The following is a 25,633-nucleotide window of genomic DNA, read 5'->3' as shown; positions in this document are numbered from 1 at the left end:
ATTAAAATGAGACCCTCTATCTGATTCAATCATTACTGGAAAACCAAATCTTGGGATGAGTTCTCTCAATAAAAGTTTGGCCACTGTCAAGCAGTCATTTCTTCGGTTCAGGTATGCTTCCACCCACTTTGAGAATAAACAAACTATGAAAAGTACATATTTCAACCCTTGATAAGCAGGCAGTTGAATGAAATCTAACTGAAGTCTCACAAAAGGTCCCTCTGCCTTTCCAATCTTTCCCATGCAGACCACAGTTTTCCTGACAGGGTTCATTTGTTGACATATTAAACATCTCTGGCAAAGGCTCTCTGCTACATTCCTGAACCTTGCGTTAAACCAATCTTGTCTGAAAAGTCAAATCATTGCATCCCTGCCCACATGTGTGTCTCCATGGTACATTCTAGCCATTGGTGAAAGCATACTGTCTGGCATGATTGGTCTGCCATCATAACAAACCCAAACGCCATCTTCTGCCCTTCTTTGATATCCTATTTTCACCCACTCTTCCTTTTCTCTCATGTCTACTGCATCCTGCAGATCTTTCTCCTCCTCCCAGGTTCCCACTCCTGCAAGTAGCATAAGTTGGCTGCTGATTCCACAAGTTTCGATTTGCTTGTTTAAGGCAATCTTATGCCTTGCACAATGTTGGGCAACCTGGTCAGCATATCGGTTACCGGCTGTCACATAGTCATTTCCTGATTGGTGAGCAGCACACTTAACAACGGCCGCCTCTTTTGGTAATTGAATTGCCTCAAGTAATTCTTTCACAAAAAATCCATTTTTAATGGGGGTCCCTGAGGAAGTCAGGAAATCCCTCTTCATCAACAGTTGGCCAAAATCATGCACAACCCCATAACCATATTGACTGTCAGTGAATATGGTTGCTCTCCAATTTTTCCCAATTTAGCATGCTTTAATTAAAGCGATTAATTCAGCTACTTGTGCAGATCTGACCTCTGGTAAATAGGATGCTTAGACTATTCCGGTTAATGTACATACAGCGTAGGCAGGACTCAATCCTCCTTCCTCGTGTCGCATGCATGCTCATGCTCTGCGTTTTTCAAGGATTCCTCTTGTATGTCAGGATGTGGGTTGGTGCTAAGTTCAGTCACGTCAAGACATTCATGCTCAACCTCATCTCTCACTTCTTCTTCGTAAAGATCAGGTAGTAAGGTGGCTTGATTAAGAACGGTACACCTCACTATTGTCACATTTTCAGCTCCCAATATTATTCTCTCATATTTTGTCAGTCTACTGGGAGTAAGGTACTGTGTTCGGGTCCCGGTCAGTAAAATCACCACTGCATGAGGAACGTACACCTTGACAGGGTGTCCCATCACAATTGACTCACTCTGTTCTATGCTTACGCAAGTTGCAGCAACAGCTTTCAGGCAACCTGGTAATGCGCAGGCCACAGGATCCAAGGTAGCAGAAAAGTATGCCACTGGCCTTCTCATTAATCTGTGTCTTTGTGTCAAAATTACCCCGCTCATAGCAGAATAATGCAAATTCTTTTGAATAGTCTGGCATGCCCAAAGCGGGTGCTTCACACAAATACTCCCGCAATTTTCTAAAAGATCCCATACTCTCCTCATCCCATTCTATAGGATCTTTCGCCCTCTTTCTGGTCATTTGTACCAGAGGTTTGGCTAGTTAAGCAAACCCTACAATCCACTGTCTACAATACCCTACAACTCCAAGGAACATTTTTATTTCTTTTTGGGTTTGTGGCAACTGCATTTGTCTTATTATTCTGATTCTTTCAGAGGTCACCCTTCTAACTCCTCTTTCTATTTGATATTCCAGGTATTTAACTGAATTTTTACAAAATTGAAGTTTCTCAGGGGACACTTTATGTCCACCCTTTGCCAAATGATTCAACAATGCAGTATTCTAAAGGCAACAACGGCGGGACATTCTTGCCGCACCTCGCATCAGTTCTACACACAAATAATCGTCGTGCAATCAACCCCGTACGCCAGCCGTTGAGCAGCGTCACTGTGTTCCAGATCAAAGCAGAAGAAAAGGGAGAAATGGGGGTGCACGTATCTAGTAGTCCAAAGAACCAAAATATAATTTTCAAATGTCCTCTTTATTTAAAAAAAGATTCCCTTTTTTTAGGAGTGATAAGGAATGGTCAGCCAACGCGTTTCATTCCCTCAGGGGGAACTTCATCGGGGCTTTGTCTAATGGTTCCACTCTTCACAACATTTGCAAGGTAACACGAACATGCCGTTTTATTGAGGACTTGGCTCTGGACACTGCCGGAATTTGAGGCGCATGTCAAATAGGCTGCATCTCGTGAACTCTTCGTGTTACCTTGCAAATGTTGTGAATTACAAAGCCCTGATGAAGTTCCCCCTGAGGGAATGAAACGCGTTGGCTGACCATTGCTTATCACTCCTAAAAAAGGGAATCTTTTTTTAAATAAAGAGGACATTTGAAAATTATATTTTGGTTCTTTGGACTACTAGATACGTGCACCCCCATTTCTCCCTTTTCTTCTGTTTCAACAATGCAATTGAATCAGTAACACAGTCATCCTGGGTGTTTGACGCCACCAATAGGTCGTCAATATACTGCACCAGGACTGACTCTCTGGGCAATACAAGAGATTCAAGGCTTCTTTTGAGAATCTGATTAAAGATTGAAGGACTTTCAGTGTACCCTTGATGCACATGATTCCAGACATAAACATGCTCTTCAAATTTGAACGAAAATAAAAACTTGCTATCTGGATGCAAGGGAATAGAAAAGAATGCATGACATAAATCGATCACTGTGAACCATCCTGCTTTCCATGGTATCTGATAAAGAATCACCGCTGGATTAGGCACTACTGGGCAGCATGGTACAACAATCTTGTTAATTTTCCTGAGGTCTTGAACCACCCTATATTTCCCGTTAGGTTTCTTAATGCCAATTATGGGTGAATTACAAGGGCTACTCATTATTTCTTTCAGGATACCTGGTTCGACCAATTGCTCTATCTCTGCTGCGACACCTGCCTTTACTTCTGGACTAATTTTGTATTGTCGGGTGTTCGGGTAAACAGCACCTTCTTTCACAGTCACTTTTACGGGATCTACATTTGCCATTAATCCTATTTCTTTTCCAGTAAAATCCCATATTTCTGCATTTACAGTCAGTTTGACTTCTGCAGGTAATTGTGTCATCATCGAATATAAATAATTTACTTATGTTCCCTGTTTAGCTAACATGAACTTGCAAACACCATCTTCATCTGGGGTTTGTATTGCAACACCATCCAGTGTGGAAAATATAGTGCAATTCATTTTGCACAACAGGTCTCTTCCAAGCACGTTTACAGGGCTTGAGTCACAGACCACAAACTCATGCATTTCTTTAAAATTACCAATTCACACCTCCATGGGTTCTGTAATTGGAGTGCTAATCCGTTTGTTTGAAACACCTACAACTTGTATATTCTCTCCTGAGAGGGGCAAGTTAGGAATGTCTGCTGTTCTCACAGTAGACCTGGTAGCACCAGTATCCAACAAGAAGGTAATATTAATTATTTTTACTTTACCCTCTATGTATGGACCTGACTGATCTACCGGTAGGGATGCGGCAAGTACACACTCTCCTTCCTCCCCCTCAGGCACCGTCATTCCTGATCATAATCAATCAGTGGGTCCTGCAAAAGAAACTGTGATGTTACAAAAATGTTCTTACCACTTCCTTCTGGGAAACCGGAGTCCACACTGTACTTGGCTTGACCCACAAAATTTGACTTAGGGGTAGGTGGCAATTGACTCTGAAGATCTATACCCTGTTGCTGATGACTCATTAACACCTCATTCTGCGTCTGTGAATTTAAATTTTTATTTGGGGCATTATTAACTATTAACTTGTATAGCTTTACACTCGTTATTCCAATGCCCCAACTTACTGCACTTGGACATTTTTTCTTTGCCTCTTCCCGATTTAATCTTCCCCGTGGCTTTCCCCCATTATTATCACCTTGACCTTGTGCTCTTCCTTGATTTTCTGACTGTTTATTTAATTGGAGCTCTTGCTGTTAAGCTAATTTTACTTGAGCCCACATTACTTTTCCTTCTAAAGCTTTTCACTTGTTATCAATTTCGTCTCCAAAATATTTAGCATAATTTAAAATTTCGTCAATGGGCTTTGATTGCCAGCACAACATGTGCTGCTTAATCATTTGAGGTATATTCAATCTCAGCCCAGACACAAATCGATATACAAAATGAGTCATGTCTTTATTTTCAAAACTTTCGAACCCACTATATTGTTTGAACACCTGTAAAAGACGTTCGTAATAGGCATGTACAGACTCATTCTTTTCTTGAGTTGTTCTATCTATCTTTACCCGATCGGTTTCTTTCGGGGGAATTTTACTCGTTAGAAAGGTGATTAACTGATGATACTTTTTCATTACATCCTCTGACGGGGCTCCTGTTTTTGAGTCTGTTGGATATTCCTCACTAGGCCAATCCACAGTAATCTTACATTCCGTCCACAAATCTGCAGGTACTACTCTGTCAAACAGACCATACAGATCTTTCAATAAATCCATTGAAACTTTCACAAATCTCTCAACTTGTCTGTACCACTCCACTGGTATCTCTCTAAAATGTTGGGAAATCATTCGTAAAAGACAAAATATCCTGTCTATTCCATGGCGTATGTACGTACCCCCCTCCGGGTACTTCTCTCATCGGATACAACCTTTCAGCTTTTTCTGTTACCTGTGCTTCTTCCTTTTTCTTTGCCCATCTATCTTTCCATCTTTCAAGATCTCCCCACTTTTGTAACAGAAATAACAATTCCCTGATCTGCAACTTTCTTCCAAACACATTCATGTTTTCCAAATCCTTATCAGAGAATTCTTCTCTATATGGTTTCTGCAGCACCTTTGATTTCCCTATATCAATTCCTATTTCCGATGCCAAATTTGTCAACTTTTCATGGAATGCCTTTGTATTTCGTGTAATGCTTCTACAAATAAACAGTATTTCTTCTTCACTGTATGTGTTTAACCTGTCTAATTAAATAAATATGTTTTAGTATTGTTGTTGAAGTAGACCTAGGAATTTCACAGTATTTAACCTGTCTAGACCCACATTTCCAGCAACCATTTCTTCCAATTCTACTCTCAATTTAAAAATGTCTAATAATTTTGGCTGTGACTTTGGCTTCTCTATTTCTTGAGACCATCTCTTTATATCTTCTGGGGTTACTATTGTGGCACTTCTAGTTCCTGATGATGTTTCCAGTCTAACTTTCTTCGAACAACTGGGCAAATTTCTTTTTGGGGTTTCCATCATCGGCTCCCGTGTGGGCAAATCCATCAATGATATTACTGATTCACATTCACTTGCTTGAGCATCTATTATTACCTTTTCCTTTCTAGGTTCTATACTTGGTGTAGGCATCACAGGAACTTTAGAACAATTAGATTTTTCACCATACAATGGAACTACCGGACCTATTGTCACTGGTATGGTCAATGCTTCAGGATGTGCGTTTATCTGAGCTATTCTCTGAATCAATTCGTCGCTATTTTAATTTATTGCTTCCCTTTCTATTTCTTGAAGTACCCTATCTGTGGTGTCGTGTACTAGCTGGGGAACCAAAGGTGTTCCTATCATTGGGGCATTAGGGGTCATTCTATTAAATCCATCATTGTAAGGTGGAGGACTTTTCATCAATATGTCTTCTAGGTATCCCTCTTCTGTTTCTCCGCTACTTATCATGGTTAAGTGCTTGGTTTTCTCTGTACATTTACCTCCTGTCTGCTCTTCTGCTGTTAACACAGGATATAACCCTTCCGCCACTATGGCCTGTCTTCATTGTTTCATTTGACTATCTCTAGTCTCTCGAGGAAATTTTGGGTAATATTTGCTTAAGGTCCTGTTGCTTCGGGGTCTGTCACGTTCAAAGGCTTCCATTTCCCATTCTTTTAAAGCCTCATATTGAGTCAATCTAGGTCCGGGTTGTAATTCATTCATTTGTGTTCTTAAATTGTACAATATTCTTCCCTTAAAGTTTCCGTACTCTGGAAAGGCTAATATTCCGTCATCTTTTGTGAATTCTACCCAATTTTCTAACCATACACAAGTATGTAAGATGCAGGCGTCTTTGGAGGAGGAATGAGAATCCCCTCTCTACTCTTAATGGGTTTGTCCTTTTTGAAATAATTCTTAACCTTTTGCATAAATGTCATTTTTCTCTTTTCTCTGTACATTGCGTGCTTGTGCTTGTTAAGGTACTGCTCGTAAGCAAACCTTATAAATCTTCTATCTGTTCGAGTCCCTGGTAAAGTTGGATCGTACATACAAACTCCACTATCTATTATTATTCTTGGGATTTCTATTTTGTCAACCAATCAGACGCTTGTTTTAATTCTAAAATTCTCCAATACCAGTGCGGTATCTATTCTGAAGACCAATCAATTTCTACGCTGTTCGCTCACTTAGCCAATGCTTGCACGGCTTTTCTGTGAGGTCAGTTTTACTCCTTACTACTGACCCCTCCTTTACAAATTTCGCATCAACCACACGCCCGCTGTTTCAACCAATCGCAGCGCGGCTCTCCGTAGCGTCAGTGCAGCACCTGCAACTGACCCCTCCTTCACAAGGTATTGCGAAAACGTATTTTCTCACAATTCTTCAAACAAATTTCATTAATTAACAACGTATAAACAATCACTATTGTGTGTGACCCACTAATTCAAAGAATAGTAAGATTTCTTTCACTGCGAGTAAAAACCCTTCCACTTACTCTTCACACACTATGAGTAAAACGTTTCCGCTCACTCTTCACACAAGCATCAGAGAACCTGCTACTCCTTCAGTATTACCCTTTCTAGGTGATATAATATCGAAATTTCACCAGCGAACTCCTCACTACCAATTATTCTCTCAAACATGCAAAAAATTATTTCCTAACTTAGTGCTTCTAGTCCTGCATAACTTTCAGCCCTTTCTCGATCCAGACCAATAACCTGACTGCAGTGTGGTTTCCATTTACCACCCGCTATTCAATATTCCTGGGAATTTCCAGACAACGTAAAACAATACATAATGGGTTTTGGTTAAAACAGAAATCAACAATTCGAAATTTTAAATACAATCTTCACCTAACTAACTATACTAACCATGCCTCTGCTACCAAGAAAAACTGATGCAGTGGAGTTTACCAGCTCTACAAATTCATACACACAACACTCATTTGGGCCCATATACATTCATACGTGCAATGACAGCACCCGAGAAGAGGAAGAACAGAGAGCAAGTATGGAGCATTAACCCTACAGTTATATTTACCTAGAATGGTGTGAGGACCCCGACATCATAGAGTCAAGGATCCAGGACAGGTTCAGGACAGGGAAAGGTGACCTCTTTTAGTGTAACACCAGCGTTACACCCCTCTCTGGTGCTATTCTCTCCGGCTCGGGCTCGTCCGGACCCCTTCCTAGATGTGCCTCCTCGGTTGTTCCGCAAATTTTCCCTAGTGTTGAATTCTTCAGTCAGATTGCAGCCAAATCGGGCAGCATCTCAGCATAGCATCGGCATCTCAGCATCAAGTGTGTCTAACTATCTAGAAGTTACCTCTGTTATACCAATTCAATGTATGATCCACCCCCAAATGTTTCAATTCCATGTTCACCCGCAATTTTGATTGGGCCAAGCAGTGGGGTGAGGGCATCACACCATAGTAAGTGCAATAATTTTCTTTAGTCTATTGTCTAGCTCCCCACCCCTTAATTTTGATACCCACAAGCTTTATTCCCACAAGCATTTCATATGTGGATCGATAAGTCTAATTTACAATGTTGCTTCTTCTTCCTCTCGTAGGGTCAAGAGTTGTTTTCCCATGTCCTTGCTGGGCTTAGGGTTTGGCAGTCAGTCAATTTACTTCACTTGTTCAGAACAAGCAGACGTTTGCACATGCGTAGAAGCCACAAGGAAACAGAGACACGGTCACCCTCCAAGGCTCAAATACGAACTATTAATAAAGCCAGAGAAAAACATGTTAGAATACAAAATTCAATGAATTCACTGTATATCACTTACTTCTACTCTAACCCCATTTACTTAATAAATCTTTTGCATTAATAGCTTAGTAAAACTTGCATAGGTTAGTTTCAGCATGGCATGTGCATTAGTGCGTTACTTTAAAGCAGCCATATTGGAAGCTATTGCGCAGCTGTGAAGGTTTACCCCCAAGCGACAGAAAAACGTCTTACTACGTAGATGTAGTAGAAGAGTTCCCACGTTTTAGCGGCTATTTTTAGGACACTCGGGTTATTCATTAGCGAAGCACATAGGAAAGTTTCCCCTGGATACAAATGTAAAATGTGGTGCTCTGTTAATACTCACAGACAGGTTGATTATAGTGTTACAGGTTATTCGAGAGGATTGCATACGAGCAAGTTTCTTTTATGCGAAACCTTGCTCCATCAATACAATCAAGTAAATGCAGTATTTGGTGAAAGATCTTATTTCAAATTTCTTGCTCCTGTCCCAAGGGTCAAAATTCTTAGCACCATCAATGGCAAATCCACAACAGCTACAAGTCCAACAGTTATAACTCTCTATGGCACATGAAGTAAGCCATCTCTTATCACTGTCAGCTGTCAAATTCCTAGGTTTGTCTTTGATAGTGCCACTTTGGCTCAAAAAGTTCCTTAATGAGGCAGCCTTTTTGTACGTCACTAGAGTTTTATCAAGGATGTGCTTCATAATTTCCTCATCCAAAAGTGAAATGTGAATGTTTAACTAGAGTCTCATATATAAATGTATTGTCCATGATATATATGGTAATAAATCTTCCTTTTAAACAACTTTGGGTTTTTGCGACCTTAAGAAAGTCAATCTGAACATACATCTAGCAGGCTGAATAATGATCCTAATAAAGATTGATTTTATTGAAACAACATGATCTGGATCTAATTGAATTCAATTTGTTATGAGAGGATACTTCAATGTTATTTGTGATTTTCTGAAAAAATTTAGATGTTCATACACCTCCAGTGAGGTTGAACATTTTGGACTCAAACAGTGGGGTTTGGTCTTGGACAGCATGATAAACAACATACATCCTCTGCTTATTTTAAGTCGATGAACATTAACATGGGCTTAAAATATTCCTACTGCTTTGGTTTGTAATGTAGTCATTTTTTTTTTTGTAATGTAGTCATTTGATGGTCAGGGACAATTTAAAGAGGATGCTGTTCAAATATTAACTTTATTCACTGACCAATCAACTCAGCACGAGTTACTGATTATACTTCCGTAGACACTGTACCAGTTTATTTGCACAATCCTAGACTTTGTTTTTTCCCACAAGGTTACTGGTACTGCCAAACATAGCTCACTGGAATACTACATCCAGGAATGAGTGGTTATTTGTACTGAATCCATTCAGCTTTGGTTGTAGCAGTGGTAAATGCCTGGACTGAAAGCTAAAACAAAGGTGCACTGCTTTTGTCAGGGTATTTTCCTGTGTGTGAGAAGTTGGCCTGGTATATGATGGCCGCTAATGAAAGTGAGCACCTTGCACCAGTCGAAACAACCCTTATGGTGATTCCAAGTGGTAGCTGTGGAGAGCAGCCTTCAGGCTTAGTCTTGAAGCAATGTTAAGCAGCTTGTTTAACCAGAATGCAACCTTATTGTATTGGTTAAATGAAAGGAGAACCACACAATAGGTATAACTATATGTATTTATTATTATAATACACTTTAAATACCTTACAGTATCTGCTACACACAGATAAATCCAAAGCACAATATACTGTAGCACAGAAACTATTGTAAGTAGCACTAATACACAGCGGGCTCCAGGGGGAGACCAAACCATATACCAAAATAGTGGTATAAGTACCACAACTCAAGTCAAGACAGTGTCTAGAGGTTTTAGAATCGCTGGGATCCCAAGTAACCACCCAAGGTGAGTAAGGAGGGACCCCACGGAGGACGGGTGCAGTGGGAGAACATGATCGCGTGCTACGTACAATTCAATGGGAGAGTCAATTTTATAGTTTAAGGACCCTTCCCAGTAGATTACGAGGAAGCCCTTTGGATCATAGGAGGTTGAAGAGCCACCCCACCCGTGGATACCGTAGTACCAGAGTTACCTATCCCAGGGAAGCCAGGTGCATAGGGCTGAAGTGGTGTCTGAAACCGCCACCGATCTCAATGGAGGTCTTCAAGGAAATGCCACTGCGGGAAAGAAGGAAAGTGTCCGTTGAAATCCAAAGGTGGATTCTTGGTGAAGGGTACCTGAAAGCAGAGGGGACAGAGTCTGGGTCACTCAGGAGTGACCAGGTGCTCGGTAGACGAATGCCCACTGATGTCGGGTGCTTCAGGTGTGATGATGGAGACCTTGACTCTACAGCTGCAGGGACCAGGAGATGTCGAGGACAACCAGGAGCTGGATATGAGCTGTCCCACAGAGGATGTCAAGTGCTAAGGGGTCGGTGTCCGGCGGGAGCCACAACAAGCCTTGGTAGCTGCAACTCACAAAGAAGGTCAAGGAAGGTTACGGTCTGGCCCGGCAAGGACCAGGGGACTCATCATAGCAAGAGACATCAGGGGAGGCCTGGGTAACCAGGGGAGCTCAGGAAAAACAATGTTGACCCTCAAGAGGACCCACCGGCCGGAGGCACAGGAGTCACAAGGGGATCTCAAGCAGATTTACAAAACAACAGCCCACGGAGCACTCAGTGCAAGGAGACCAACGTTCTTTGGCAGAAATGTGCCCAGATGTTTGGGCTATTCATAGCCCAATGCACTTGTTCAGGAAACTCCAACAAGCATATGCACTTGCAAATGTACATGGTGCATAGGGTTCAAGTTATGCAGTTCCCAGGTGAGATACTGCCCTCAGACTTGGTGAGTGGGCAGCTCAACCTCAAGGAACGTAGGAACCCATCTTGTTTGTTGCTGGAATCTTCTGAGTCTGCAGGAGCTCAGGATCAGCAAACTGGTCAGTTGCATAACGTTGCCTGTGAATGCAGGGGAGTGGCTCCTTTATCCCAAGGGAGATAACTTCAGTTGTCCTTGATGCTCCACAGGTCCTGCATGGAGCCTGTATGGTGCACGGGCACAGACAATGCTTTGCACAGTGAGTGAGACTAAGTCAGGTCCAGTCGAAGTCCAGAGTGTCCAGACGGTCAAAGATCAGTAGTTTCTTGTTCAGAATCTTGTTCAAGTCGAATCTAGAGTCCTGCAGCCAGGTAAGCCCTTTAGTACCCATGGGAGAGGGTTGGACAGATACAGGGGACCCTCCCAGGGGATGGTCAGGATGGTGGGGAGGATACTCCCATGTCCTTTGTCCAGTTTCACGCCAGAGCAAAAGCCAACGGCTCCCAGGACTGGTTTGAACTGCACTATGCACAGGGACACCAAGTGTGCCCCAGATGCAGACTTTCAGGCACTTTGGAAGTGCACCCACCCAGCCCCGATACACTAAATACTGTCTGGGAGGTGGTCACATCTACAAGTGACAGGATGCATATTGTTCTGCCTTCCCCTACTCGTGCTTGGCTCAGCAGCAGGAGGGCAGAAATGTGTCTCTGGTTGGCAGCAACCATTTTGTGCTGCCCGGGTCGAGAAGGCTGGTATCGGGAAGACCAGGGACCCCACGAAGCTCACTTCAGAAGGGTGGAATCATACCTCCCACACCGGTTACGTGTGTGGATGTATGATTCCAAGGTGTTTGATATCAAACACGACATATTTTGTTGCAGCCGTTTTCGAGATAGCATTTTAGACGAGCATATAATTTACCTCTATATATATATATGTCTGGCTGTGTCACCAACAACCCGGTAGAATGGTCTTCTAAGGCTGTAGGGGTGTCCTGCTCATGCAGGGGCATCCTATCACGTAAAACCCAGCACCCTGCCTTCAGGATTGTTAAGGCCTGCTAGAGGGGTGACTGATAGGTTTTAAGTGTAGGGACTTATAGATATAGGAAACCTATGGATTTTGTAAGTAGTGCAAGCACCAGCTTACACAGGCTGCACTGGCCGGCCTGTAGTTCCCTTTTGCATGGCCTCTCATGGGTGGCATAATACATGCTTCAGCCCATGGGAGGCCTCTGGGGTATCTATGCCCTTGGTACATGTATACCATATACTAGGGACTGGCAAGGGTACCCCAGTATCCAATTTGGAGGGTACCTAAGTACATGGCTTAACATTTTTAGGGAGAAAGCAGATAGACTGGGGTCCTGATTAGCAGGATCCCAGTCAGACTAGTCAAAAACCAGCAAAACACCAGACAAAAAGTGGGGGTAACCATACAGTCAGATCCTCCCTTCCTACACTGTAGCTCAAAGGATAAGCTAGTAATGAAAATAAAACTCATTCACAAACAGCAAACCATAATGAATGGGGTTGGGGCAGAGCCAAGGAATTGAGTCCACACAAAGTACAGGAAAGAAAATGACTGCCTCCCATAACCAGTACTTCAGACTTAATGTCTGCAATGTAAAGCCAATTGCTCTATATCGATAATTAACATCATAAAGACAGATAGTGATATCTATTGGATGGCATCCTGACAAGAGATGTATCAGCCCTCACTGCTTAAGTGGCTTCTGGAAGTTCCTACCACTGCCTCCTCTTGGGCATATAACCCTTTCCAAGATTGTGATTTATTCACACTTGTTATACCAATTTGCCAATTTGCCTTTTATACTCCGTTGGAATTTTGTTTTTCTTGGGGGAACTCATATGTCATACGGGTCATCGTAGGGTGGCTGTCACCAAACTTTGCCTTCCGAGTGAAGTGAGGGGATTGGGGGCTCCAGACTACAAGCTCAGTTTCCTTTCCGCCCAACTTCAATGGCTGAGTAGATAGCTGGCAGGACTCTCGTTTGAGGAGACATGCACGGAGGGGTGACTGCTTCACCCCAACACTCTGAACATGCGTTTAGTCGCTGACTCCTGGCAACATAGCTCCTACCACCGTCTGCTTAGAGGGGCTTTGTGGTCCTAGGCCCGATATATGCGCTTCACTAACAGAGCTCTACCCTATGCTTCAGAAATAACTCTTTGCGGTCTCCCTGGCCCACCCATGGCCCACTTGCTTGGGAAACGTTTCACGCTGGCTGAATTCGGCCCTCATATCATTGGGGACCTCTTTGAGGAGGGCCACCTTCTTAAGTTTGACAAACTAATAGACCAATTTCCCTCCAGTGAGGGTGTTTCTTAACATAAAGTCATATCCTACACAGTCTTCAGCATATCTGGTCCATCGTGGAAGCAAACCAGACACTCACCCCCTTGTCCAGGCCAGCTACGCTATGAGTTTGGGGCACAGACACATCACCTGGATCTACAAAGCTCTTCTTACACTTTCAACTATTTCATTATCTTCACTTAGGGTTAAATGGAAAACTGATTCAGGAAGACTTTTCAAAGAAACAGAATGGTCACTAGTCCTTGCCTACCCTTATACAGTATCACGCCATGCCAAATTTAAACGTATCCAACATTTAATTCTGAACAAAGCCTGCATATCACCAGCAGGGTTCAATAGTTTTTTCCCCTCAAGTCAACTCTGTCTGTACCCTTTGTTCTGCAGAGCAGGCAGGCCTACATTACACGCTCAGGGCTTGCCTCTCCTTAGGGCATTCCTGGACTAAGGCTCTTGACTTGTCTTCCTCCGTCATTCCTAAATCAGTCCCACATGACTGGGCTTCAGTAGCCTTAGGAATCTTTAAGCGCTCCTAGAAAGATAAAGTATCATCACGTCTTGCCAGCCTTGTCCTCCTACTAGCTAAACAGGATATCACCAGTAACCAAAAACTATTCCCCCTCATTTCATATCAGCTTGGAGTAACTCCATTTTAAAATGGTGGGAGGCTGGGAGCAAGGCCTTACACAGAGAGGAAGATAGAGGTCTCCGCAAGCACCCTACAGCCAAAGATTGGGATGTCATCCTGGAGGACGTGAAGACATCATTCAATGCTGACACGCCAGTATAGCAGTCCCCCTTTTCCAACTCTGGGTTTTCTTATTGGTGCCCCCCTCCCACTATTAGGGGCCTCGCGACAGGGTGTATTCACCCACTCTCTGACCCTTGCTCCCCATTAAACTGTGCATTCCAAATACTGAATGGTCCTGGCTACCCAATCATTCTGTCCCATATAGATCAGAATGAGCCAGGTCCCTCCCTTCCTAGGCCTTACTCCCTTACGTTCCGTCCATCTGTTTCTTACAACTGCAAGATTAACATCAGCTTTCGGTAACTTTTTACTGTCAATATGACTTACTGATGCAAAACAATGTTAACATTTGTTCAATTCCCTATACCATGATTCTTTGAGAAGTGGATGTATATTCAAAATAAAAATAAAATTATTTTTTTGAAAAAATAAAATAAAATTCAAGGCAGACAGTGATGTAGCAACATTTTTATAACTATTGTGAATACTTTGGAGAGGATGAGTCACCATCGACTATATTTGCTACTGCATAGACCAAGATCCTAAATAAGCAGGGGCAAAGAAACTGGGAGAAATACAAGTACGGAATAAGAGAGAAAGAGTGTAGAACGAGACCACTCTAACACATATGCTGGCACGAGTCTGACAAAAAAGAAAGCACTCAACTGAAAACAATCTTGCTTTAAAGGTAGTGTCAAGGACCTCATTGGAAAAAGGTTTGGTCTTGATCCCAGATTGACACTGTTACACTCCAGCTCTCATGAGCTGCATGCCAGTGCAGTAACCCTAGTGGGTAGAGTTATAATGGACAGAGCTATGGTACTCCAAGTCGAAATTTGATGTAAAGTACAACAAGTTCACCCTTCCTGCAATTGCGGAATGCAGATAGATTGGCAGGAGCAACACGGAGCAAAGCAAAAGGTAAATCCTCTTGTTCCAAAGAGGGAGGAAGCGATCATTCCACAGAAAGAATCATTCTCAGCCATTAGGAATATTTATTGTGTAAACATATCTACCATATTTCTCACCTCTCCACAAAGGCCACAGAGTTCAGTGAGACAAGGCATCCGGTGGTGCTGGAGGAGGAGGTGTCGTCATCTGGGAGCCGCTGGATGAAGTCATGGTGAGGATTTCTATGTTCTGACTTTGTCACTTTTTTGCAAGTCGTAAATCTCTAGCGGGACGAAGCTGCAGGCTGTAGCTGACCAGGGCTTCACAAGCCCAGATACCATTGTTCAGATGTCCTGCACCTGCCATTTAACCAGAAGCAGTTCAAAGTCACTGTTGGGTCAAGACATCATCTTGCAGTCCTAAACCTACAATGCTTTCTCGGTTATATATTTGGTGTTGAAGTATACATTAGAAACAGTTAAAGAAACTTTATTCGACTATGCAAGTCATAAAAGCACAACAGCTAAAAAGTTGAAAAACAGTACAACAGTTACACAAGTTAAAATGATTCATTAGCAATAGGAACTCCTGTTTTTTTCAGTGTCATTGCATGAGGCACACAAAACGTGGCTTTGATCTCAACATGCTTATACCCAGCCATTTGTCTGGTAACTCGGTCTAGTAGCCTCTTGTCTGGTAGCACTTAAACTTGAGCTTAGGGTAGAGGCATGTTTGCTTTTGCAAGTCCCTTGGGACATCTTTGAGGTGGATGGATGTTTGTGATTTTGCTGCACGATGTAGGCAGTGCTTTAATGTGCCTCCGGAACAGGGGTCTCCAATAAGTAGCCATAAGCTACCAGTAAGTCGCCATCTGCAACAAAGTAGCTCTTCAACATTGAGCCCAGCCCAGTACATGATTCAGAGGATCGTGAGCTTACCTGTGCTACCTTGTGCATATCACAGGAGGGAGCACCCTGAGGTGCAGTCACTTGAAGTAGAAGCCAATCTAACCAATGGCAAAGATCCATGCTCAAACACACTCACAATGAGATTGACAGAATGAAGCCTGCAACATAACCAATCACAATGCAGCAAAGTCACCTGGCGCAGTGGACCCTTGGGGGAGGAGGGGCAGGGGAAGGGATAGAGGGAGGGAGGAGGAAGAGAGGGGGAGAGAGAGAGCAAACTCTGGGGCATATTATCAAGAAACGGCGTTAAAATTTTCGCCGCTTTAGCGTCAGAAAACTGCAGCTAAAGCGGCGATAATGGGCTTGATAATATGCCCTTGAGAATTCCCATAGAAGCCCATGTTCTGGTGTCAACATGGGCTTCTATGGGAATTCTCTGCGGCATATTATCAAGCCCATTATCGCCGCTTTAGCGGCAGTTTTCTGCCGCGAAAGCGGCGATAATTTTAACGTCGTGCTTGATAATATGCCCCTATGTGCTTGGACGAAATAGCAGAGTAGCTCAAGTGTGGGACAGCATGAGTTGGAGTCGATGGGGCATATTTGTAAAAAAATACCAGAGCAAGGTTTTATGCCAAATTTGGCAACACCACGCTCCAACATTTTTGAAATGCTGAGATGCTGAGTACAAAAATACTGCGCACCCCTCTGTTTCCCCTAGCGTTGGTGCTAAAAAGCTGCCTAGCGCCAGCGCAGGCATTCTTGCACAAAGTTGCAAGGGTGCCTGTGCTGCAGGAGCGATTGTTAATGTGCAGGGAGGGACACCTGCCTGCACAAAAACAATCAATAATGGCGATTGAGAATGCAGCACACATAGAAAGAGCAACATACGAAGAGAAATTAATAATTTCTCCTTGTATCACCATCCTAAGCCCTGGTATTACCTGACATTAATTTTTGGTGCTGCCCCAAGCTTGTAAATCTGGGGCAGCGTCAAAAAGCAACGGGTATTGTGGTGGAACGCCCACAGCAACACCCATTGCTGCTCCTTTTCTGCTGCGGAGTGCGGCGGCAAGGGGCTTCTTTGCAAGGAGGTGTTAAGCCACGTTAAGTGGCTTAGCACCACCTTGTAAATATGTGAAATGGCGCAACGCCACTGGAGCGTCAGAAAAAGTGACGCTCTGGTGGCGTTAGGGGCTTGTAAATATGCCCCAATGTGTGCAAACTTAATACAAATAAACTGATGCCCATGCCTGACGTGTTCTCTACTGTAACAGTTGTTATGTTTGTTAGAAGCTATTGAAAAAAAGCCAATCTACATGTGTAATTTGTCAGCTCCTGAGTCACTGGATCTGCAGGGAATTTTTCCAGCAAATACAACTTCTGACTGGGTAAATTCTGAAGCATATTGAATGTTTTGAAGTCATGAGTTTATGATCAACGTAAGACAGGGGAGATACAGGGGATGATGGAACACCCACAAAGTCAGACCTCTGAATATACTTGGTTTTATTTACAAGACACTTGGGGCCTGATTATGGGGCTTATTTACAAGCCCCATGCACCGCAGGCACTTCACTTTTTATATGGGAAAAAGTGACATACCAGTGGCAAAAGGGGCTTGTAAATAAGCCCCAATGAGTGGGACGGTTAATTACAAATTGTGCGCAAACTCCTGTTTACGCACGGGTCGGAATTACAAGTTTGGCTGTTTTTAACACATCCAATATTATCGCATGCGCTAAACACCTCAGCGGTCGATAAATCTCATCAGTCCATACCTGATGTAATTTAACAGGGGAAACTTTACGATGATTACCGTACCATGCAGACTTTGGTGCGTTAAACACCAAAATCTGCATGATATTCCCCCAAAACTCCTTGTAGGTGTTATTGAACGCACACGATAAATAATGTACCTTGTGGAATCACTATATATCATTTAAGATCGCGGCTTTGAGTGGGCCGGGTCCGAAGCAGGTGCTGAGACGGGTTACTGTCAGGCTCTCGATTTTTGGCCTCACCTTAAAGGTGAAAAAAAATCTTAACTCTGCAGCAGTACCACCCTTCACTTCCTTTGATGTACATTCATAGAGGCTTGTTATAGTACTTTCAGTCTCATCATTTCAGAATGAAAGCATTTTCAATGTTATATACAACAAATCTATAGTTGTTGCTCATTTATCTTCCGCAACAAACAACCATTGACAAAGCCAATAGTTCTGGCTTGTTGTAGGTGTAATGTTACTTGTATTATAAATCTGGGTGCAATGGCAGAAGCAGCAAAATACCTAAAGGCAGCACACTATACTAAGCACAGATTTTTAGCTTACGTGTTTTAAAGCCACACCCTTAATTACATCAACCAGGCCCCTTTGAGGGACCCCCCAGTTTTTTAATTCCACTTAAAGCCCTGTGTAAGATAAATAACACCTAGACTCGTAATCAGGCCCTTTTTGTACCCAGGTATCAAAGAGCTGTGAGAAACATTGTTAAATTCCAAATCCTGCTTCACTCCATCAGGATTTATGATTTTTTGTTTATGAACAGAAATTCCACATGCTGTTGCAGAAATGTTGGTTGGCTATTCTGAAGGAGTACGTCTGTATTAAGGATGGGGAAAGAGGGAGAAAATGGAAAGTCCAAGGTGAAGTGTATGCGAAATTCCATGAATGTCATAACTCTGGGAAGATCCACAAAATATTTCCATGGAGGTGTAGTGAAAACTGTAAAAGGCAGGCGTAAGAGTGCACCAGGCAGGTAAAAATGTGAGCAAAAGACACTGGGCACAGTTCACAAAGATTTTGCTGTGACTTACTCTTGCAGTACCCCCGCCTTACTCTTGAATTCCAGGAGTAAGTCGAGAGCGACCAGGAGCATTCCACTCTTAGTAATGGAATCAGGAGTAAGCCAGGAGGAGTACTACAAGAGTGGTCACAGATAAGTCTTTGCAGACCACCCACGCCCCCTGTAAATCCATTCCTGAAACTGGTGATTTTTCGGAGGCTGGGTGCCATACAAATGTCCCAGATTTAAGAAAGTAAGGGGCATATGTATTAAAAAATCGTTTTGTGAGTCCTTAATAGCGATTTTTTGCGAATTGCTATTAAGGACTCACAAAATGCAATGTATGTAGGAATCGCAATAATAATTGCGATTCCTACATATTCCTTAATTGCGACTCACAAATTGCGAATCGCAATTAAGGAATACCTTCCCATTCATTCTTATGGGCCCAGAGGCCCATAGGAATGAATGGGAAGACATTCGCAATTTGCGAGTACCCCAAATTGCGAATCGTTGCACCCCTGAAGTATGTATGTGAGCACATGTGGCACACACACATGCCCTAAGGGCATGTATGTGCGCCACATGGCATTTTGAAAAATGTACAACTTGGGTACTTCCTACATTGCATTTGAGGAATCGCAATTTGTGATTCCTTAAATGCATTTGCAAAATAGGGAATTGCAAATTTTGCGATTCCCTATGTTGCGAGGGCCTTTTGGGATGATACATCGCAAAAGGCTTTTTCCTGTTCGCAAACGGGCCAATTCTGATAATCAGCCCATTTGCGAACGGGAAATGAGCTTGATACATATGCCCCTAATTTTCCAAAATTCTCCAAAGCCACCAAAAAACAGAATTTCTAGGATACACAGACTTAAGTCTACTCAACTGTAATTACTCTTGTTTTGTGAATGAGCCACAAGGAAACCTGTTCCAAAAGTTAGTTGGAAGAAATGTTTTCAGGTTGGGGAAGCGAATAATCCCAAAATGTATGGGGGTTTAGAAAAAAGGGCTTTTCCACAAGGACAAAAGTTTTCCTAGTGGATAAAAAAAAGTACAGAGAGTTACCACTACGTATGGCAATTTAAGATTGGTTATAATTATGACTCGATTAGTCTAGGATTAGTAGATGTGTGCCTTTTACTAAAATGTGCAAGAATCAGTGCCACAGACAGTTCTGAACGCAGTGAACGTTTTACTGACTATAATCATGAGGTGGTCAAAGCTGCCATCTAGGGGATTTGCGTAGCAATGTCAAGTCAAGATGCTAAATATAAAGGTTATTACTTTAGGGCACGAGTTATAGTTTCTACAGATAGTTATAATGGGTGAATTTCAGTGTTTTTTTTGTTTAAAACATTCCGTTGTCAATGACATTTTCACTAAACTACAATGTCACCATAACCTGTGTTTTTTTAGTGAAACAAATATATGTATATATAACCTGTGTTTTTTTAGTGAGAAAAATATATGTATATACATCCACCTATATTTATATGCATATATGCATACACACACATATATATCTGTGTACATGTGTGTGTGTGTGTATATTGTCCAGTGTCGTTTGCCACTGGGTAGTTATAGTTAGGCCAGGGGTTTCATTGGAAAAACATTTTTTGTGTTGCTTATATCTTTGGCGCCATTTGATGAATCTCCACAAAACTTTCCCAAAAATTGCTAATTTTAAGCTAGTTTGTGCATGAAAGTTTCAGGGAGATCCGTCAAGCGGGACCAAGAAAAACTAGGGGCTTCAAAATGCAAAATCCACATGCATTTTACAAAGACTTCTTTAAGGGCTATAGCAAAAGCTGCTGAGCGGAATTAAATGAAAGTTAGCAGGAAGCTAGATCTTGGTCTGCAAATTGTGCTTTTTGTGGTTTGGTGTAAAGTGGCTCAGTAGTTTTAAAGAAATTAAGGTTAAAAATATAAAGTTGGGTCCACGAGAGGCTCGCAAGAGATGTCTGTGAGAGCACAAATTAAAAAATGGAGCCTTGTTCTTGGTCAGCCTTTATGCCCCCAGCGTAGCTCTCTGATTGGCTGTCTGTTAGAGGTTTAGAAATGAAATGGCCACCATTTTACTGTAGAAAATTTCAGATGTTGTGGAAATGAGGTAAAAAATCTATTTAAGGGTACAGGAGAAAGGCATCCTGTCCCCTTAACTTTGGACAGGAGGTCTCTAAGGCATAACTACTGTGATGAAGGTAAACGTATATTGTTAATAAAAAAAATTGCAATCTCAATACACTCTTCTACCAGAGCGATATCCTGTTCATCTAGTTATTGAGAGGAGGTTTATCGGCATAAGTACTGTGATGAATAAAGTGTAAATTCATTTTTTTTTTTATGTTGCGATCTTCTCTCGTGGGATCATGAAAAGTAGAAAAGAGTAAGGGTGGGCGTAGTTCGCGAAGTAGCACTTCGCGAAGCTACGCAAAGTGAAGTTCGCACTACGCGAGCTGCGCGTAGCACTTCGCGAACTGCGAAGTAACATGTTCGCACTGTGCAAGATGTTGTTTTCAATGATTGCACAGTGCGGACAAGCAACCGGCACTGTGCAATCATTGAAAATGGCATCTTGCACAGTGCGAGCTGTAGTTTTCTGCTGCTCGAGTAGATTTTTCCTCGAGCTGCAGCTTTCTCAACGCGAACTGGTAGTTTCTCATCGCGAGCGGTCGCGAGCATACGCGACCCCTCGCAATGAGAAACCTGACCTTCTCGCGTTGGGAATCTCGCCGGGAGGTTTATTTTCCATGCTCGCGATCGCGAACAAGGAAAAAGTCTCGCCAGGATGTCATTTTGCTTGCTCGCGGTCGCCAACTTGACGTTGAGGACCGCGAGCAAGCAAAAAATGACCGCAGCACTACGCAACACTACGCTACGCGTGTTCGCACTGTGCTACGTGCAGTTCGCGTAGCGCGAAGTAGCGCGAACTTCGCAAACTACGCGAGCGTAGCGTAGTGCTTCGCCCAGGCCTAGAAAAGAGTAGGTGATCTCTGAATACACTCTGGTATGCACATTGCAGATGGTAGTTATTTATCAAAGCTTAGTATTCACGGCCATCACCTTGGGAAGAGGTGTGGGCAACACCCTTCTACGTAGTCTCAATTTCCTGGGGATAGCTGTCAGTGGAGATGACAGTCCCTATCTACACTTTACTATGCACACCCGTCATTCGAGAGGGAGGTCACAACAGAGAGGCTAGTGTTTCTCCACACCTTACTGTGCACACCTGTGATCTTAGAGGAAGGCCTTAGCAGAGAAGACCGTATCTCTCTACAGTCTCCTATAAGTAACCATCATCCAAGAAAGAGGTCTCAGCAGAGAGGCTAGTTCCTCCCCAAACACTACTGTACACAATGTACACACCTGTCATCCAGGAGAGGTGTCTCAATGGAGATGTCAGTCTCTCCCTCAACCTTAATATGCACACCTGTCGTCCGAAACAGAGATCTCAGCAGGGAGGCCCATCCCTCTCTACACCCTACTATGCACACCTGACATCTGAAACAGAGGTCTTAGCAAAGAAGCCAGTCTTTCTCCACACCGAAACACACCTGTTGATTTCCAATAAACCGTTTGGATGTATTTACCTGAACCATTGTGGTCCTCTTAATTCGGATGAACTGTTTAAATTTATATTAGTTGCAGTTGATTCATGCTCGAGGTTTCTCTGGTTCTAGCGGCAGTGTCCGACTGAGGCTCACACTGTTATTAGAGGTTTGCAAGTCCTTATTGGGAAACATGCATCCACTGCATTCCACTCAGACCAGGGCCCTGGTTTTCCCTCAAAAACATCTAGAGATACTATAGCTTCCCTGGGTGTAGAGGTGCATTTCTCTTCTCCATATCAACCCTAGGGCAGTTCTGTTGTAGAGAGGATGAACCGTAACTTAAAGCAGTTCTTAATAGCTAGAGTATTAGGTAAAGGGCATAGTTGGATCCACCACCCATATGGGGTACAAAGAGCCTATAACAACCTCCCTGAAAGATCTCTGGGTGGCCGGACCCATTGGAGGCCTTTTTTGGCATCAAAAAGTACGTTCCAGACCTTGACAATCCAGACCTTGTAGCAGCAGTCACACCCTTTGACGTAAATGATCATAGTGCTGTCTTAGAGGATCTACAAAACTTCTGTGGCAACCAATCCAACGAGTAGTTGAAGACTTCAGCCTCTGCAGGAATTAAGGAGAAGCCAGAACTGTCTGGCTGGAGTCCATACATTGTGGATCTTGTTCATGAAAAGATTGGGGTGAAAAAGGAGCTTGGCTCATCATACTGTGCACAAGTATCAGTCCTTGGCATTCAAAGTACAAGAATTTTGTCTCCATTGATCACATCAAGTTACATCATGTGGCTGATTCTAAACAGTTAACCACAAGGAGCCCATGGTAGCTCCCTAACTCCTCTCTCTACCATACAGAAAATTCCACTGCAGCTTGCGAGCACCAGCGAAGATGTTTCTCCGTATGTGGAGGAGCGGAAAATGAACTTCTGTTAATTCTTAATATGACTACAAATGTCACAACTGAAGTGAGGACTGTACTTACTACTGCATCTTCTGTAGCTGGATTCATTTATACTGATTCACCTCTAGCGTAACCTACCAGTTCTCTTACTGCGCTTGTAGCTTCTGCTTTTCAGAGAACTGCTTCTGGTTATTGTGTGGGAACAGAGGATATTTCATCTTATTCTTTTGACAGTTCCTCCATTTTAGACACTCCGTCTACACGTGATTGTGTTTTCTTTTCATGGCTGAAACACACTTATCTGTTCCCTCCTTGGATATATGCTGGTATAACATTTCCTTGGTTTTTCTCTGTCTATGGATTGGATTTGTGACTGTTTTCTTCCTATTGATTAATGACCATTACCTTCCAGAACACTCTGCCACACAATTGGTCGGAGAGGTGTTGATGTCTCATTCATCTTCCAATAAGCTAAAAAGAGACCTGTGATAATTTCAGCTGTTTCGATAACTGATGGAATTGTTTGGTATTAAGTACCTTATGATATATTAGTTCCAACAGAAATACTAAACATTCCTTATGTTGTTAGGGTTTCTATGGCTGATGTAATTGTACCTGGGTTACATTCTGATGATTGGGATGTTGAGACTGTAAACTCCATGCTCTCAGAGCTGGAATACTACACTGTTTTTGAATCAGAGGATCTGTACTTAATTCTGGTAATTTTGATGAAAGGTTCTGTTACCATCATTATGGACATCATTTTTTACATCGAGCTAGTGTTCAATGCACACTTTTTAATTACACACAAGGGGAATATTGTCCAACTCCCAGAAAGGGAGCTCAAAACATATAGGGATAAATTCACATATTTTTCAGGATATGATTGATTAGACCTAAAATCTTTTTATTTTAAATTTGTCCCTACACCACCAAAGAAATGTATCCTCACACAAACCAAATTATTATATACAGATTTGTGTGTCAAACAATTAGCTGTGAAAGGCTGTGACTATTGGAAGGATACCATTGACAAGAAATCAATTTTGGGTACCAAATCCTGACAGGTTCAGTTTGCAGACCCCTTATTTGGAGCCTGCTTAGTTCGAACACAAATGTTTTTCTGAATGATACATTTAAACATACTATGTGTCTAGGACTGGCTAAAATTACAGACATGAATTCACCAAAAATTCCTTCCATTGCCCGATTTGACCATTGGCAACATTTAACAAAACACACAGAAGAACAACTTGATAGTCTGTTGCAGAATGGTACATTTAACTCCACACTTTCAGGTCCTGATGGGTGGTTATTGTGGCCAGTGGACACAAATTGTTATTATGCTAGTTTTCTAAATTCTACAATGTGGTTTAAGGTCAACAGACCCGCCCCTCATTATTCCCAATCTCAACACTCAGGGAGAGTCACAACCTATTCGGTAGGGAAATTGTGCCAACAAGGGTTGGAATATTGCACACCGTCTGCAGTGATACAAAATCTAAGTCTCCACATTCAATAAGATTTATTTATGCCACATATAATGATATTTGGAAACTATCACAAATGGAAGGTGATGCATGTTTAAGACAAATTGATCAAGAGAATTTGGAAAAGTCCTTGCTGTTGATTTTACAATCTGAATAGCATTGTGTCATCTCATATTGATTTCATACAAAGTGACATGTCTTCATTGTACCATGGGTAAAGTCAGCTTAGATCTATCATGCAGTTTAATTGGGCACTCCAAGTCCTTAAGAATGGCCACATGCCATGGCGTTATCTTAATTTGATGCAGCTATTCATGCCTTTCAACCTGACACGCAAACAATGACTCATGGCCAAAAAAGATGCCACATAAACAATATTACATCCCAAAAGTTAGAACAGCTCCCATTCACACTAACAGAGACGCCTTCTGCTGTCTGTTTAATACATGCTGTAATATCTTTGCCAATTTCAACATTTAAGTTTACAGCTTGCATAAAACACTTACCCGCGGGTTGATGCGAACCGTTAGGAGGCAGCTTCATTCATGTATTATGGTCACTTCCATTTTTCTATCATTGTGAACAAGCCAACAAAGAGGTCTTCCTTACTGGAAAGGAATGCAACTCTTCTGTATCTCACTGGTTTGTAAACAAGTTACTATTCAACGCACATCCAATGCTTCAGTCTTTGGGGACCATGCGGATCGTGTCAACTGCTCCACTTGCAATCTGTTCCTGTGCCACCTACTGGACCTATGAGGGTAGAGCGCCCTTCCTAGGCATGGCTTCGCAAACTCTTCTTGTGACAGTTCTCAGTAGCTAATAGATTCTGTAGCTTTGGCAGTGACCCACCTCCAACTCATGGTAACCCTCAGTAAGAAGATAGCAACCAAAGTGTGCACACTGGTAGTTTTAACTGCACAAACAATTAAGAAGTGCATTAAAGAATGCTGTTTGGACTCAGGGTATGATATGTCATTGTATAATACAATAATGGACAACGTTCAAGTGAATGCTTGTGGTCGACATATGTTTCTGTCTTTTACAAATTTAATTTAAACTCCAGCATCGGCGCATTTCGGTGGATTAACTGATATAACCACCTTCATCAGGACCAACATATGAATAAATCTGCTCC

The 25,633-nt window shown here is 42.5% G+C and overlaps 1 pseudogene; it reads right to left on the bottom strand.

The window, feature by feature from the left end:
• The window catches only part of LOC146817980 (adapter molecule crk pseudogene), a 47,437-nt pseudogene extending 31,571 nt beyond the window's left edge, over nucleotides 1-15,866 (bottom strand).
• Nucleotides 15,867-25,633: the final 9,767 nt, after the last annotated feature.

Source organism: Triturus cristatus, chromosome 6, assembly GCF_964204655.1.
Source record: "Triturus cristatus chromosome 6, aTriCri1.1, whole genome shotgun sequence".
NCBI lineage: Eukaryota > Metazoa > Chordata > Amphibia > Caudata > Salamandridae > Triturus > Triturus cristatus.
The sequence above is the reverse complement of the archived record's forward strand: the minus strand, read 5'-3'. Positions and strand labels throughout refer to the sequence as shown.